General features: G+C 50.0%; 1 pseudogene across 1 annotated transcript; it reads left to right on the top strand.

The window, feature by feature from the left end:
* The first annotated feature begins 4,118 nt into the window (after positions 1 to 4,118).
* On the top strand, positions 4,119 to 4,743 carry LOC308276265 (glutathione S-transferase P-like; annotated as a pseudogene). Its single transcript has one exon. The product of its transcript is annotated as a glutathione S-transferase P-like (transcript).
* Positions 4,744 to 18,521: the final 13,778 nt, after the last annotated feature.

The following is an 18,521-nucleotide window of genomic DNA, read 5'->3' as shown; positions in this document are numbered from 1 at the left end:
GCATGGTGGCGCACGCTTGTAATCCTAGTATTTGAGAGGCTGAGACAGGAGGATCACACAGGTTCGAAGCCAGCCTTGGCTACTTAGTGAGGCTCTCAGCAACTTAGTGAGACCCTGTTTCCAAATAAAATATAAAAATAGGTCTGGGAATACAGCCCAGAGGTAGAAAGCCTCTGGGTTCCATACCCAGCACCACTAAATAAATAAATAAATAAATAAATAAATAAATAAATAAATGGAGCCGGGCATAGTGGTGCATTCTTGGGAGGCTGAGACAGGAGGATCGCTCAGGTTTGAAGCCAGCCTCAGCAACTTAGTGAGGCTCTCAGCAACTTAGTGAGACCCTGTTTCCAAATAAAATATAAAATAGGAAATAAAATAGGTCTGGGAGTATAGCCCAGAGGTAGAAAGCCTCTGGGTTCCACCCCCAGTACCACAGAAAGAAAGAAAGAAAGAAAGAAAGAAAGAAAGAAAGAAAGAAAGAAAGAAAGAAAGAAAGAGAAAGAAGGAAAGAAAGAAGGAAAGAAAGAAAAAGAAAGAGAAAGAAAGAAGGAAAGAAAGAAGGAAAGAAAGAAAGAAAGAAAGAAAGAAAGAAAGAAAGAAAGAAAGAAAGAAAGAAATTGGGCTGGGGGTGCAGCTCAGAGATAGAATGCCCGAGTTCCATCCCCAGTGCCAATAAATAAATAAATAAATAAATAAATAAATAAATAAATAAATAAATAAAGTGTTATCAGGCCAATTTCAAGTAGGAGGAAAAAAACAAACACTGAAGATGAGGGGAAAGCGAGCCAGCTCTACAAGACGGCACCTCGATGCACGTGTGACCCTGCCATTGCGGCCGCCGGGCCCTGTACCACCTGCCCTGCGCCATTCACAGCCCCTCCCAGGGCTGGCTCCGGGACTTGTCTCAACATCCCCCGGGGAAAGAGATGGAGCAGGAGCTCCAGAACAATGGGACAGAACGCTGGAGGCTGGCAGTGGTCCAGACAGTGATGCTCCTGCTCCGGGGACGCCGGACAGGACCCGTGAGACCAGACACCTGTGCGAATCCTCGTGGTGTACAAAGGGCGCTACAGAGTTCTCCGTTTCCACAGCCCACAAGGACGCTGTGTTTACTTCTGTTACACCTGCCTGTGTGTGAAGACCAAGCTGCCGGCCGAGAGGGGAGCAAGGGGCTGCCCGCTAGGCACCCCCAACGGCCCGCACGCTGCTAGAGCTCAGGGTCATTGGTCAACCTGCACGAACATGCCGTGAAGCGCTGGCTACACCCCGGGTCTGAGTCACAGAATGACTCGCTAGCCAGGAGGTTCTGGGCGGGAGGTCTCACGAGCCCAGAGCTCTTCTGCACACTCCTGTTTCCACCCCAGGGCCTCCCCAGACCTATGCCTGCACCCGCCTCCCTTCCCTGGTCTTTGCAGGTGATGGCTGCCTCCCTCCCTCTTTCCCTCCCTCCACCCCTGGCACAGGAAGGGCCCGTACCGGTGATGGTGCAGGCATCCCGGTACCCTCTGCCGCCGGGAGCATCTTCCACAGCCTCGCTCACATAGTGCTCTTCATGAATGCCCGGGCTGCAGGCTAGGACCGCATGGCTGCACGCCTCCGGAGGGGGCACAGAGCTGGCCGAAGTGTCGTCGTGCAGAGCTGTGGCGTCCAGCTTGGCAGGTTTCAGGGGGAGGTGCCCACTGCCATCGGGGGCCCCACTGCCGGAGTCTGGGGCAGTTGGGCAGGCAGCCCCCGGGAGGTCTGGCACACCAGCAGGAGCGGCTTACAGGGACTCTGCGGGACAATCCAGAGAGAAGGGCATAGTTACTTAAAATGAATGCACCTGGGAAAAAAAGCTTTAGAAACGATAACATGGCCAGGCGTGGTGTTCACACTTGTAATCTCGGTATTTGGGAGGCTGAGAAAGGAGGACGGTGTTTCACAGACAGCCTCAACTACTTAGTGAGGCCCTCTGCAATTCAGTGAGACCCTGTTTCAAAACAAAGAATAAATAAATAGGGCTGGGGGTGTAGCTCAGAGGTCGAATACCCCTGGGTTCCATCCCCAGTACCACACACCCAAAAAAGTTATAACATGCGGGTTCAGGTTACAATTTTTTTTGTTTTGAGGACTAGAACCCAGGGGCATTCTACCTCTGAGCTACCCACAGTGGTTTTTCTTTTTTTTTTATTTTGAAATAGGGTCTTGCTAAGTTGCTGAAGCAGATTCCAGTCTGTGATCCTCCTGTCTCAGCCTCCCAGGTACTGGGATTACAGGTGAGCCCCACGACACCCTGCCGGGCTGCGAATTCTGAAAAGTGTTTCTGTAAGGCAGGGCATCTCCAGTCAGTTTTCAGTTTCAATAAAATCACTGTTAATGAAGTTCCACTCAATGAATCAGGTATCAACGCAGACCAAAATAGAAGCGTGGGCTTTGTCGACTTACTGAAATCTGCCTTGAAGCAACAAGTACATGAAACAGATCTTGTGGGATGTGCAGAGCATGGGCTCCCAGGAAGACACAACACCTGTGGCCACAGGATGACACACGGGCGCACAGCACAGATGGTCAAAGGGAGCTTCATGAGTGAGACAGGAAGCCAACACAACTGTGTGTGCGTGTGTGTGCGTGTGTGTGCGTGTGCACACATGCATGTTACTGGGGACTAAATGATTAATGGAACCTGGGCTCCTGGATGCCTGTGGTTAAAATCTGGGGTTTTAGCCGGGCGTGGTGGCGCACGCTTGTAATCCCAGCATTTGGGAGGCTGAGACAGGAGGATCGTGGTTCACAGCCAGCCTGTTACTGTGAGGCCCTCTGCAACTCAGTGAGACCCTGTTTCAAAATAAGAATAAAACATAGGGCTGGGGGTGTAGCTTAGAGGTAGAATGATCCTGGGTTCCATCCCCAGTTCCGCAAAAAATAAATAAATAAATAAATCTGGGGTTTTAATTCCTAATACAATATATATGAACCAGTATAACTCATAAGAATGAAAACTCAGATATTCAATAACTTTGAGAGGTCCTAAACTCACCCCACCCCCCAAAAATGAGACCTCTGCTTTATAAAACGATGCATTATCGTTCATTTAAAACAAATAAAAGTGACAAGGGGTCAGGGAGTGGGCTGAGCGGTGGAAAGCTTGCTCACCGTGCCCAAGGCCCTGGGTCCCAGCTCCAAGACCAGAAGTAAAAGCTAGCAGCTATTCACCCAACATCTCAGTTCTAACGAAACTGCAGCCCTGAATCCGTGACATTTTCTTTCCCTCGATAAGCATCTATTTACCAAAATATACCAAGAGTTCCTCCTATAAATAAATTCCGTCTCAGTGGTAAGCTTCCCTCTCCTATTAAGAGGGAGAAATACAGAAACAGAAGTGGAGCCGGTATGTCCCCGAGGAAAAGAGGGCAGGTACGAACCAGGAGGAGCTAATCCACAAACGAACACACGGGCAGCGCCATCAGGGCTGGCCGGCAATGCACATGGGCCTCGCAGGAAAAGCCCAGCATGCCCCAGCAGATCCCCAGTGCATTCTGGGCAGCAGAGGCCTGAGCCAGGCCGACTGAAAGAAATCCCAAGCCTTGCCAGAGTCGGCGAGCCTGGATCGGAGCTCTCTGGGCAAAGGCAGTGGAGCCGCCCGCCCCTCCTGGCACCAGGGGCTTCTTCCACGCTGGGGTGGGAGTCCGCTTCCCCTCACCAGGACTGGCATGCCTGGCGAGCACAGCTGAGAGGGGGAAATGTTTACTGGGGCTTATTCAAGGGTCGGCCAGCTTCGCCGCTCTGAGGCAGAGCTGTGGCGAAGGGCTTGGTGGGGGAGAGTCGCTCCGCTCCTGGCAGTTGGAAGCCCAGAGGAGAGCAGGCTCCCAGGGCTCATGCGGGTTAATCTGCTGATGGAGCCCGAGCCCGCAAGACCCCCAATCATTGCCTAAATGTGCCGCCTCTCAACCGAGCTGCCATGGGACCACGCTGTCAACACAGGAGCGTTTGGGCGACTCCAGACCCAAACCACAGCACCGGTTCAGTCCAACCTGGTTCTCAGCCACAGTCACTGTGCAAAAATCCATTGAGGCCCCAGCCCTGCCACCGAGGTCCACCTTCACAGCTGCGAGCTGCCCGCCAGCCACGCAGCAGTCATGCCACCCTACACCATTGTTTACTTCCCTGTTCAAGGCGGCTGCAAGGCCATGCGCATGCTGCTGGCCGACCAGGGCCAGAGCTGGAAGGAGGAGGTGGTGACCAAGGAGACGTGGTCCCAGGGCTCGCTCAAGGCCTCCTGCCTCTACGGGCAGCTCCCCAAGTTCCAGGATGGAGCCCTCACCCTGTACCAGTCCAATGCCATCCTGCGCCACCTGAGCCGCTCGCTGGGGCTGTACGGGAAGGACGATCGGGAGACGACCCTCCTGGACATGGTGAATGACGGGTGAAGGACCTCCGCAGTAAATACGCCACCCTCATCTACACCAACTATGAGGCGGGCAAGGACAGCTATGTGAAGGCGCTGCCTGGACACCTGAAGCCTTTTGAGACCCTGCTGGCCCAGAACCAGGGCAGCCAGGCCTTCATTGTGGGCAACCAGATCTCCTTCACCGACTACAACCGGCTGGATTTGCTGCTGATCCACCAGGTCCTGGCCCCCGGCTCCTGGACGCCTTCCCCTTCTGCCTACGTGGCGCGCCTGAGCGCCCGGCCCAAGATCAAGGCCTTCCTGACCTCCCTGACCACGTGAACCGCCCCATCAATGGCAACGGGAAACAGTAAGGCTGCCGCCCCACTTCTCCAGAACCAATAAAGTTCCCAATACCGGGAAAAAAAATCCATTGAGGCACGCTCTTAAGATTTACACACTTTTTTTGTGTACATATGTCAATAATGGAATCTGTGAGTTAGCTTGAGAAGCCGTCCCTAAACTAAGCTTAAAAGACACACTAATGAGAGTCCCAGAAATAAATAAATAAATAAATAAATAAATAAATAAATAAATAAATAGGAGGACTAAGTGTGAGAATAGAATTGTTTACTTTTTTTTTTCTTAATGCAGTACTGGGGATAGAACCCAGGGGCATTCTACCTCCAAGCTACACCCCCAGCCCTATTTTTTATTCTTTATTTTGAAACAGGATCTCACTGAGTTGCAGAGGGCCTCACTAAGCAGCTGAGGCTGGCCACAACCTGTGATGCTCCAGTCTCAGCTCTCCCAGTCCCGGGATTCCAAGTGTGCCACCATGCCGGGCTAATTAGATCTCTTCTCTCAAAGGAATAGCTTGACTTAGGCTTCATTTTGTAGAATTGCCACTGTGTAACCTTATGTGTACTTGTATTTTGTTGTAAAGATACCATTTCCTGGAAATTGAGTGCTAAACCCTCCCCCAGAATCCCCTTCAGCCAATGAGGTAAAGATTGTGAGGCTACCTCCCACCAACAGAAGGCACAGAAGCCCCTCCTCCAGGAAATAAAACGCCCAGCAAGTCTCCTTCTTGTCCTTACACACCTGGCTTCACTGGTGGCAGGATCCCTTTTTGCAAAAAGGGAAATTTGTCAGGTGTGGTGGGTCTCACTGAGTTGCAGAGGGCCTCACTAAGTAGCTGAGGATGTCTGCGAGCCCAGATCCTCCTGTCTCAGCCTCCCAAGTACTAGGATTACAAGCGTGTGCCACCATGCCCAGTTAGTGAATTTTTTAAATTAAAAAGATATGGATAAAGCTGGGTGTGGTGACATAAACTGGTAATCCTAGTACTAGGGAGGCTGAGACAGGAGGATCACAGGTTCAAGGACAGCCTCGACACACAAGATTCAGCAATCGAGTGAGACTCTGTTTCAAACTAAAAGAAATAAAATAGGGCTGGGGGCTCAGAGATAGGACCTCCCTAAATTCAATCCCCAGTACCACAGAAAAATATTTTAAAAAAAAGATACAGATAACAACCTAGCACCCACTCCCACCTGACCAGGGCTCATCTCCCCCACGCTCTTTCAAAGCATGGACTGTTCCTAGCTCGTGGGAGGGACTAAGTAAGTGTCTGCAGAAAAAATAATACAGAGGGAATAAGGATTTCATTGGAATAACTGAAGACCCCCTGAAGCGCGTGGCTGTGGTTCTGTGATCTGCACAGGAGCCGCGCGCAGTCTCCCCTGGTCTACGTGGGGCTCACCTCTAGGACCCACAGAGACCAACAGGAAGCAGCCCAAGTGTCCCGCAGGCGGCCGCGCCCCACCGGCTCCCAGGGTGCTCCTACTCAGCCTCCCCGCAGGGCTTTCAGTGCGCACCGATACCATCAAAGGTGACCTGGCAGCCAAGCAGGCATGATGACCTGCGCGCAGCCACGCAGGGATCACAGAGCCTGCGAGGCTGTGCCATCCCATCCCATTTCTAGCTTGAAGCGAATCAGCAGGTGCCCTCTGCGCCCTCTGGGGAGAGCCGGGACTTCCACCGGCTGGGCAGTGCAGGGGAGATCTTAGTGATTCAGAGCCCATTTTCCCACCCGGGTACCAGCACTTTTATTTATTTATTTATATCTTTATTTATTTATTTATTCATTCATTTATTTTTGTGGCACCAGGGATGGAACCCAGGGGCATTCTACCTCCGAACTACACCCCCAGCCCTATTTTTTAGTCTTTTTATTTTTATTTATTATTTATTGTGTGGGTCTGAATATGAAACCCAGGAGCATTCGAACTCTGAGCTACACCCCCAGCCCTATTTATTAGTCTTTTTATTTTTATTTATTTGGTTTTTTGTGGGTCTGAAGATGAAACCCAGGGCATTCGACCTCTGAGCTACACCCCCAGCCCTATTTTTTAGTCTTATCATATTTATTTATTTATTTATTTATTTATTTATTTATTTATTTATTTTGGTGGTGGTGGTACTGGGGGTGGAACCCTTCTACCTCCGGGTTACATTCCCAGACCTATTTTTTATATTTTCATTTGGAAACAGGGTCTCTTAAGCCAGCACGGCTGGCTTCGAACCTGCGCAATCCTCCTGTCTCTGCCTCCCTAGCGCCTGGCTAGTCTTTTTATTTTTGAAACAGGGTCTCGCTGAGTTGCAAAGGGGCTTACTAAGAGCTGAGGCTGTCTGTGACCGCGATCCTCCTGGCTCCGCCTCCCAAAGCCGGGATGACAAGCGTGCCCACCACGCCCGGGTGACACTTTTGCCACAACACATTTCTAGGGAGAACTCAAGATCCCTAAGAGCTCGGAGATCAAAGAGAAGCAGGCAGCCAATCAGATGCACGAGAAAGAGGGAAGAGCCCGCCCCCAGGGGCAGTGTGGAGGAGGGGAGCGTGGGTTGCCGCTGGTCCCTGAGCCTCGGTTTCCTTCCACATTACAGGCACAAATGCAAATAAAATACGCAGCCCAGAGGCGTGCACACAGCAAACCCTCAGGCATTAGTCACCCTCCTCAAAATTACTCATTGGTGAGCCGGGCGTGCTGAAGTGTTCCTATAATCCCAGTCTTAGTTTTGGGAGGCTGAGACAGGAGAAGAGCCACAGGTTTAAGGCCAGCCAGAATGATTTAGGTGGGGGTCCAGGCCTGATGGCACATACCTATAATAGAATTGCTTGGGAGGCTAAGACAGAAGGATCACAAGTTCAAGGACCACACCAGCAAGTAGTGTGACTCTCATCAACCTAAGCAAGACACTGTTTCAAAAGAAAAATAAAATAGGGCTGGGGGTATAGCTTGGAGGTGGAGTAACCCTGGGTTTAACCTACAGTATTAAAAAGATAAAATTATTTCCTGATTATCTTAAGTGACCTGAATGTTCCTGGAATCACACCATGTCGAAGACTGGCGTCCTATAAGACAGAGCACACCTATGAAATCATAACGTGGCGAGCTGTCAGAGCTCCTATCGTGCTGATGTGCTGACCGCGGGGTCAAGGGCTTTGGAAGCTCTCACTGTACCACCCGCCACCCGCCATCAACGCCGTCCCTTAGGGGAATACCAACTACAGTTTACAGCAGAGAGAAAGAATGCTAGCTGGGCATGGCAGTGCACACTTGTAACCCCAGCATTTGAGAGGCTAAGATAGGAGGATCAGTTTGCAGACAGCCTCAGCTACTTAGTGAGGCCCTCTGCAACTCAGTGAGACCCTGTTTCAAAACAAAGAATAAAAGCCAGGCGTGGTGGCGCACGCTTGTAATCCCTATGCTTGGGAGGCAGAGACAGGAGGATCCCACAGGTTTGAAGCCAGCCTCTCTGGCTTGAGAGACCCTGTTTCCAAATAAGTATAAAATAGGTCTGGGAGTGTACCCCAGAGGTAGAAGGGCTTCCAAGAACCCCAGTACCACCAAAAAAAAAAAAAAAAGAATAAAAAATGGGGCTGAGGGTGTAGCTCAGAGGCAGAATGCCCCTGGGTTCCATCCCCAGTACAAAAAAGAAAGAAAGAAAGTAAGAAAGAAAGAAAGAAGAAAGAAAGAAAGAGTGAGCCAGGGTTGTACATGCTTGTAAACCCGGCACTTGGGAGGTGGAGACAGGAGGATTACGCAGGTTCGATGCCAGCCTCAGGCTTAAGAGATCCTGTTTCAAAAAAGAAAAAAAATATAAAATATGTCTGGGAGTGTAGCCTGGAGGTAGAAGGGCTTCTAGGAACCCCAGTACCACCAAAAAATAAAAAAGAAAGAAAGAGCCAGGCGCGGTGGTACACGCTTGTAATCCCCGTGCTTGGGAGGCAGAGACAGGAGGATCACACAGGTTCGAAGCCAGCCGCGCGCGCTGGCTTAGGAGACCCTGTTTCCAAATAAAAATGTAAAAATAGGTCTGGGAGTGTAGCCGGAGGTAGAAGGGCTTCCAGGAACCCCAGTACCACCAAAAAAAAAATAAATAAATAAATAAAAGAGAAAAAAGAAAGATAGATATTTAAAGAAAGAGAAAGAGAAGATGGCGACCGAGAAAAGCGGGGCTTAAGAGCCCCGCTAACAACCAATCTCCATTACCACAAAATCAGTGCCTTTCATAGCCAGAAAACACCATCACCAGAGAAACAAAAAAATCACCAGGCTCCAGAGAGGAAGGGGACTCAGAACGCAGCTCAGAGCCACAGTGGAGATACACCGGCCTTGTGCCCGAGGACGTGGCAGCAGCGCCTTACTGCCAACGGCAGTGGCAAGTTCACCGGACGGCTATAGCAAGCCGAGGTGAGCCGCTGCGGAACAGCCAGGTGGGATCTTTCGTTGCAGAGAGCATCTAAAGCTCCCAGTGACTGAGCTCAGCACATGCTGCAGGGACTCAGAGTGGAGCTCAAAACCAGAGAAGAAATACGCCAGCCTCACGGCCGAGGGCGTGGCAGTGGCGCCATATTGCCACCGGCAGCAGCAACAGTGAATTCACCGAGTCCACTACAGCTACATCTGCGTACTCAACAACAGTGAATCAAATTGCGGGTCCCAGAGGAGAAATCCCAGTTCAGCACTCCCAGGGACTTGACCCAGTGGGGAAGTGGTGGTGGCAGAGATATCACACCATAGGAGAACGCCCAACCTGGCACCCCCCATAGTCTAAAGCAGCCTCTATCGACACCCTGGGTCGGAGACTCTGTGATACAACCCAGTAAAGGAGTAGTGGGGTCTGAGATACCACAGACTCGAGATCCAGAGCACCTTAAGTGAAGTCATAGTGACCCAAGGGAAGAACCCAGAGAAGGCACAAACTTCCAAAATCATGGGAAAGAGGAATAACAATGGAGCAATGAATGCCCACAACCCCACAACATCAGAACCCGATAAAACAGAAATTCAGAGATTTCTAGAAGATCAAATCAGAAAAATAACTGTAGAAATAATAGAGGTGCTTCAAAAAGAATTCAGAGAGAGCCAAAAAGAGATAAAGGATGCAATTAATGAAGTAAAGGCCTCAATTCAAAGCACAAACAACCGATTAGACCACATGGAAAATAGCATCTCACTCTTAGAAGATGAGCAATCCAAAAATGAATGCATAGTTTCTAATCTAGAAAAAATATCTGACAGCAGGAATCTGACATTGAAAAAATATGGGCCCATTTTAAGAGAGCTAACCTAAGAATAATTGGAATAGAGGAGGGAAAAGAAGGTGAAACCAAAGGGATCAACAATCTCTTCAAGGAAGTAATAGCAGAAAATTTTCCAAACATAGAGCAAGAGGTCGATACACAGGTCCAGGAAACTTATAGAACTCCCTTTAGACAGGATCAGAGAAGAGGATCCCCACGCCACATAATTGTCAAAATGATCAATGTGGAAGCCAAGCAGAGAATCTTGAAGGCAACAAAAACAAAGGGCCAAGTGACATCCAGAGGCAAACCAATTAAAATCACTCCAGACTTCCCAAACCAAGTTATGAGAGCCACAAGGGCTTGGAGTAACATATTCCAAACTCTGAAAGAAAACAACTTCCAGCCAAAAATTTCCTACCCAGCAAAACTTTCTATCAAATTAGATGGAGAAATAAGAAGCTTCCATGACAAACAGAAACTGAAGGAATTTATGTCTTCAAAGCCAGCACTAGAGAAAATACTCAAAGAGATTAACTACAAAGAAGAAATAGGTGACACACACCAGAACCAGAGAAACAAGAGTTTCCATCCAACAGTCAACTAAGATTGGTTATCTGTGGAGATTCATTATTTATATTAGTCTTTTACCTATCTCTAAATTGTACTGTTTGCTTTTATTGTTGTTAATTTTTAGGATTTCTAGTTGGAATATTAATATACCTTCAGATATAGCATTTGGAAATATATTATCCCATTCTATCAGTAACTTTTAACTCTGTTTACATTTTCTTTGGATATACAATATTTTTTTTTTATTTTTTAGGGAGTTTGTATACTCTTCTGTTGCCTGTGCTATTGAAATCATATCCAAGAAATCACTGCCAATTTCAATGTTGTGAGGTTTTATGACCCAGATTTTCTCCTAAATGTTTATAGTCTTAAGATTTATATTTAGGTCTTTTATCTATTTTGAGTTAATATTTGTATATGGGATTAGGTAAGGGTCCAATTTTATTCTTTTTCATGTAATTATTATTTTTCAACAATATTTAGTTAAAAGATTATTATTTCTCCCACCAAATGTTCGTGGAAACTTTGTCAAAAATAACTTGACAATATAGGGAAGAATTTAGCTCTAGGCTTTTATTTAACTCCAATGGTTTATATATCTGCCTTTAGAACAGTACTACACTGTTTCAATTATTGTAGCTTTATATGGTTTGAAATCAGAAAATATACATCTTCTAGCTTTGTTCTTTTTCGAGATCATTTTGGGTATCTAGAGTCCATATTCCATATTAGGATAGATTTTTTTCTGAAAAATGAATATATAAATATATGATAGTTTCACCTAAAAAAAAAAAGAAAAAAAATTCTCTTGTAAGAAAGAAAGCAAAAAGAAATATTGAAATGTTATCTTTAAGTGATCAAAAGCTTGGTATCAGACAAATGAAACTGTTATGTGAGATTAACATTTTTAATTTTGGATAAATTGCTATAATACTAGATGTCAATCACTAAGCCAAGCATGGGAAGGAGGGATGGGGAGGGCATGGGGTGGGGATCGGGTGGGGGCTGACTGGGCGATGTGTGCATGTATGTCTACAAAAGTTTGTATCCCACTATGATGTATGAATACAGTGCACCAATAAAAAATTTTTAAAAAATAAATAAAAATATAAATAAATTTTTAAAAAAGAGAGAAAAAGCAAGCAAGGAAGCTGAGAGAGAGGTTTGGTAATTGTCCAAAGGTCAGAGAGCCAGCAAAGGGAACCCAGATCGGGGTTCCAGGGGTGTCTGTGAGGCTTACGTGGCTTGGGAGCAGAGCAAGCAGCGCCTGGCCGGCCTGGCTCCAGCAGACCCTGGCACGCCACGCCAAAGGCTTCTTTCCGGCAGGGAAACGAGGAACAAGCAGGGCTTAAGGTATGAGGTGGAGGACTGCGAAATGAAGGAGCCTCTGTCTGGCTTGCTGAACGCGGTGGCCCGGAGCCGGGAAAGGTGGGATTCCTCTCAGCAGAGGAGTGAGAAATTCTGCAACCTAGACAACTGCTCAGCAAAAGAGGGGCTCGAAGAAAGAAGGGGGGAGAGCGTACTCAGAGGCCGCCCTGCTGGTGCCCCGCGCTGGGCCCTGGCCCGGCCCCCTGCTCTCCGCGGCACAGACAAGGTATCTGGCCCAGGCTGTCACCCCACTTCACCTGCTACTGTGTGTGTGTGTGGGGGGGGTTCTGGGGATAGAACCCAGGGGCGTTCTACCTCTGAGCTACATCCCCAGCCCTATTTCTTTATTCTTTCATTTGAAACAGGGCCTCACTAAGTAGCTGAGGCTGGCCGCAAACCCAGATCCTCCTGTCTCAGCCTCCCAAATGCTGGGATTACAGACACAAGCCACCACACCTCTATTTTCTATGAGCACCACGCTTCTATATATTTATTTTATTCTTTATTTTGAAACAGGGTCTCAATGAGTTGCACAGGGCCTTACTAAGTAGCTGAGGCTGGCCAGGAACTGCGATCCTCCTGTCTCAGCCTCCTGAATGCTGGGATTACACGCGTGCGCCACCACGCCCAGCTCAACTTCAACCAAGTACACGTGTGCAAGTCTCTAAGGCTTCCTCCTCTTCCGCACGGGATTTCTGTGGGTCAGAACCTGTGCTAAATATAGCTCTGTGAGCCGGGCCTGATGGTGCACGCCTGTGATCCCAGTACTTGGGAGGCTGAGACAGGAAGATGGCAGGTTTGAGGCCAGCCTCAGCAACCCAGTGAGGCCCTCTGCAACTCAGTGAAACTGTGCTACCAAATATAAAAGAAAATTGGGCTTGAGGTGCAGCTCAGAGGTAGAATGCCCCTGGGTTCAATCCCTAGTACCATAAAAATTAAATTAAATTAAAAAATATAGTTTATGGCACTGAGGAGATGGGTGGCTTCTCTGGGCCTCAGACTTCTTGTCCAAACAAGGACTAGCACCACCTCACAGTCGGCGTAGGGTCCCAAAGCGTCTGACATCTGGAAGCACAGGGTGCGCCAGGACACGGCTCACCAAGGCCCGCAGGAAGGACTGGTCTAAAGTGTGACCGCTCCAGGTGCCCAGGCTGCCGGCCAGTGCAATTTTTTATTTTGCTATTTTATAAATACTTCTCTCCTTCCCTCCCTGCTTCTCTCCCTCTTTCTCTTTCTCTTTTCTCTCTCTCTCTCTCTCTCTCTCTCTCTCTCTCTCTCTCTTTCTCTCTCTCTCCCTCCCTCCCTCCCTCCCTCCCTCTCCTGAATTGAACCCAGGAGTGTTCTACGTCCACCCTATACCCCCAGCCTTTTTTATACGACTCAAACATATTAAGCAAGTAATTTTGAAATTTAAAATAAAATTCTAGTAATTTCTTCTTTGTTAAAAAACAAAAACAGTCTTGCTAAGTTGCTGAGGGACTTGCAACCTGTGATCCTCTGTCTCAGCCTCCTAAGTACTGGGATTGCAGGCATGCACCACCAAGCCCAGCCCTATATTTTTATTTTACAACAGTCCTGCTAAGTTGCTGAGGGGCTTGCCGAATAGCTGAGGCTGGCCCGAAACCTGCAAGCCTCCTGAGTCAGCCTCCGGAGGCCTAGGATGGTGGGCGTACATCACCACGCCCGGCTCATAGCTACTCCTCAGAGCAAGTCCCCACCTGCTTAAGTGATGACTGGGGCCTGTGCTATTTTTAAGAGCAGGCGGCCCCAGCACTCCTGGAATTGTAAAGGAGCTACGGGTCTGGCACTGCGCTTAGTAACTGCTATGCAAGACCCTGCTCAAGCCTCAGCACCTAGAAAATGACATCACCATCCACTTCCACAGAACAGGAAACAGCCCGGGGTGACTAAGTCCCTCGCCCAGGGCCAGAGCCCCACCTGAATGGCTCCAAAGAGCTGCTTACTGCCTCATGGCGGTAATAACGGTGCTTTCAGGAGCTCACTGAGCCGGGCCTGATGGTGCACGCCTGTAATCGCAGTACTTGGGAGGCTGAGACAGGATGATCGCAGGTTCAAGGCCAGCTTGAGCAAGTAGTGAGACTCCCATCAACCTAGGAAGACCCACTTCAAAATAAAAGTAAAATAGGGCTGGCGATGGAGCTCAGGGGTAGAATGCCTCTGGGTTTAATCCCAGCACAACAAAAATGACAAAGGAGATTGCCATTCACTGAAGAACCAGAGACTCCATGGAACCTTGACCACTGTCCATTCTCCTCTGTCTTCTCTCTTCTCTCCCTCCCTCCTTCCTCTCTCTCCTTTTCTTTTTGTGGTACTAGGGATTGAACTCAGGGGCATTATATCTCCAAGCTACACTCCAGCTCTTTTTATATCTTGAAACAGTCTCACTAGGTTGCTAATGTCGTCCTCAAACCTGTGATCCTCCTGTCTCAGTCTCCCAAGTAGTAGGATTACACGTGTGTGTGCTGTCCACTATGTGTCTGTCTGTCTGTCTGTCTCTGTTTTTGCAGAACTGGGGATAGAACCCAGGGGCACTCTACTTCCAAGCTTCACCCCCAGCCCTATTTTTCACTCTTTATTTTGAAACAGGGTCCCACTGATTTAAAGAAGGCCTCGCTAAGTATCCGAGGCTGGCCGTGAACCGTGATCCTCCTGTCTCAGCCTCCTGAATGATGGGAATACCAGGGTGCGCCACCACGCCTGGCTTTGTCCATTGTCTCTTAACACAACTCTCTTGCCATAACCAGGCCAAGCCCCGCATGGTGGAGCATGCTTGTAAATCCCAGTACTTGGGAGGCCGAGGCAGGAGGATCATGGTTCATGGCCAGCCTCAGCTACTTAGTGAGGCTTTCCACAACTAGGCCCGGTTTCAAAATAAAGAATAAAAAATAGGGGTAAGGGTGTAGCTCGGAGGTAGAATTCCCCAGGTTCCTTCCCTAGTCCTACAAGATAAATAAATAAATAAATAAATAAATAAATAAATAAACTTTAAAAACCAGTGCCACACCAAGAGACTCGGCAGACCCCAAAAGTCCACAGAAGAGAAACAGAAACCCTGATGCCCAAAGATGGGTGTGGCCTCCAGGCCACGCTGGGTGGCAGCGGGTGGGAGGCCCAGCGAGAGCCTTCGCCTCCTCTGAGGCTCCTCTCCATCGCACCCTCTCCTACCCCGGGTGACCCCACAGTATGCCATCGGTCCAACCCGGCTCCCTAAATAGCTAGACAAGTGGCTAAGTGGAGGGGAGGGGACTGTCATGGACGAGCTGAACAGCTGCACGGTGGGCAGGGGGTGGGGGCGGGCGTGCAGCAATGGCACCACCTTGGGAAAGAGCCAGGCCCAAGGAGATGCCTGGCCTCGCAGGACAGTCCCTGTCCCGTGGGCGCGCTGTGTGGCTCGCATCCGTGACACCGCGGGTTAGCCAGGCCCTCCACAACTTAGCGAGAACCTGTTTCAAAATAAAGAGGAAAAAATAGGGCCGGGAACGTAGCTCGGAGGTAGAGTGCTCCTAGGTTCCATCCCCAGCACTATAATGTTAATTAATTAATTAATTAAGAACCGTGGGAGCTGCAGTGGCCAATCATAGGCACATTAAACGCAGTGCCGCGTGGTCTCGGGGCCGGCTCCCAGGCTTCCTGTGACCTCCTGAGAGTTCCCAGGCCCCTGGAGGGGAGCTGGATGGCGGGGCCCGGAGGCTGCCCCCTGCAGACTCTGCCAGGATGGCTTCAGGACGCCAGTGCACATGTCTCAGTGGCCGTGTGCAATGCCTGTTGTGTGCGTGCAAGTGTCTGTCTTGCTTTGCTCAGGTCTACGCACAAAATAAATGCTCCTTGAAACTCTGCCCCGCCCCTGGCACTGGAGAAAGCCAGTCTCCCCAAATAACACAGCGGTCGACATCACTCAGCGAAGATTTCCGTGACTCAAGCCATGGGGGCCAAGTGGGTCTGGCCCCGCTCGGCCCAGGCCCCAGGCCGCTCTCCTCTCCACCTCCTCCAGCTCCAGCTCGGAAGCCACCCGCCCACAGGCACACTGCCCTCAGGAAGGGCCTACGGAGTCAGGACGAATCCACTTCGTGGACCTGGGTCTCATGAATGAAAACTGCTGCCATGTGACCAAATCCCCGGTTCCCAAAATAATTCTGCAGCAAGGGAGAGAATAGAAACACGGCCGCGCTGCCTCCTGCAAGCCCGGCTCCGTCTCCCAGGAGGGAGACAGAGAATTAAACAGCGCGTTCTCACGGCCTTACGTAACAGTCCTCGGCCAGCTCTCGCTAGCGGCAGCAGATTTTTTTTTAATGCCATAAATAGCTTCCTCTCCTGCCAAGGCTGGGCACCGGGCCGCGGGCCCTGCTCACTGGCCACCTCTCCTCTTTCGTCCCCAGTGGAACGTTTACGAGTCTTCCACACAGAGTAGGCACACTGAGCCCCGCCGGATGGGGCCCAGCACTTGGTGTCACCAGAGAGAGACAGTGACCTAGGCAGAGCGCCCCAACCCTGCTGCTGATCCCCCGAGGGCGGCGCTCCCAGGCCTAACTATGGGCCCTTCCCCTGCAGAGGGGCTTCCTTGAGTCCCACAGCCTCACTCTGCTGCGTAAACAGGGGCCTCTGGACACTTCGGCCTGTGGCCCGGGTGGCAGGCAGGATGGAAGCCATTCTTGGACACATCACAGCGCTAAACAGGCCACACAGTGTGGCAAACCAGGTCAGAAAACTGCAGGTTTTCACATTCCCGAGCCACCAGGAGGAATCTTGGAGGCTGGCCAAAGCCGGGAAGGGGGGCAGTGGCAGTCAGCTCCACACAAATCCCTGGACGCCACCCCCCACCCCGGGGAAATGTGAGATTCCAGCCTGGGAAGCCACTGATTTGAAAGGGAAAAACTTGGCCTGAGAAGGGCCAAACCTCTGAAACTAGGGAGCCCCATGGCCCACAAGGCATGTGTGCTCGCTCTGAATGGGCGCGGGGTCCCTGGGGGACAGAGGGATGGGAGAGGGGGAGCTGAGAGCCGTGGGAAGCGACACGGGAGGCCTCACCTGCCTGCGCAGCCCGGAGGCCTGAATTAGTAATCAACCTCTGAGGCCAAGAAGAGCTGCCAGGCCCTGGCACTCCAGGACAGAGAGAACATAAAAGCCAGAGCGAGAAAGGCCCAGAAAGAGGCGCACGGAGTCAGGTGAGAGAGGAAGAGGTCAGCTATAATGCGTGGGAACCTCCTTAGCACCTAGTTGTTGTTTATTTATTTTTGCAGTACTGGGGATGGAACCCAGGGGCATTCTACCGCCAAGCCACACTCCTAGCCCTAGTTTTTATTCTACATTTTGAAACAGGGTCTCACTGAGTTGCAAAGGGCCTCACTAAGGAGCTGAGGCTGTCCACGAACTGCGACCCTCCTGTCTCAGCCTCGACCCTCTGTTTTCTCATCAATAAAATGGGAAATAAAAGCCAGACATTAGCCAGGCGTGGTGGTGCACGCTTGTAATCCCAGCATTCGGGAGGCTGGGACAGAAGGATCTCGGTTCGCGGCCAGCCTCAGCTACTTAGTGAGGCTGTTTGCAACTCAGTGAGACCCTGTTTCAAAATAAAGAATAAAAAATAGGGCTGGGGGCATAGCTCTGAGGTAGACTACCCCTGGGATCCATCCCCAGTACTGCAAAGAAAAGAAAGAAAGAATAAAATATAGGGCCGGGGATGTAACTCCGAGGTAGAATAGCCCCGGTTACATCCCCAGTACCATACACACACAAAGGAAGTAATAAAAGCACCCAGTGCTGCAGGGCTGTAGCAAGGAATGAACGAGCTGATGCATGGGCGCAGAGAGAGCCATGCTCTGAGTAGGGGTGATGCCCAGTGCCTGGGCTCGGGGTCCCCAAGAGCCCCTGCACCGCAGCACAGGGTGACCCGAGGGGGAAATGATGACCCGATGTCAACAGGCACCTTCCTACCTGCAAACAAGATCACAATCTCTGTGCTTCACACTCTAGGCACAGACCCTGGTTGCAAGGAAGACTCCCTCCTGCCGGTTGAGTTTGCTGTCCCGTCCTCAATACCGGGAATTCAATGACTCGCCCTTTACACCCTGGACTGCTAGAAACACACACGTAGCCGGGCGTGGAGGCGCACACTTGTCATCCCAGCATTTGGGAGGCTGAGACAGGAGGATCTCGATTTGCAGACAGCCTCAGCTCCTTAGTGAGGCCCTTTGCAACTCAGAGAGACCCTGTTTCAAAATGAAGAATAAAAACTAGGGCTGGGGGTGTAGCTCGGAGGTAGAATGCCCCTGGGTTACATCCCCAGTACCACACACACACAAAAAAAGAAACACACATTCACACACACACACACACACACACACACACACACATGCAGCAACTCTTCTGTCTTTCTACCATGACAGACAGTGATGGCTGTGCCGATCTACTAAGGACAATGGGTTTCCGGTGAGTCAGCTGTCATATGTGGAAATATTGAGGGGCTTCCTGAGTGACAGGGTTGTGGGGGGCAATCAGGATCCCTCCACATCAACGTCTGCTATTAAGCTGCAAAGCTCACAGAGCTTGAAAAGCGAAGGGAAATTTAAAAAAAAAAAAAGTCTCACCTACGCATCCTAG

This window comes from Muscardinus avellanarius, assembly GCF_963383645.1.
Source record: "Muscardinus avellanarius genome assembly, chromosome: 18".
Lineage (NCBI taxonomy): Eukaryota > Metazoa > Chordata > Mammalia > Rodentia > Gliridae > Muscardinus > Muscardinus avellanarius.
This window is presented reverse-complemented; position numbering and strand designations above follow the sequence as displayed.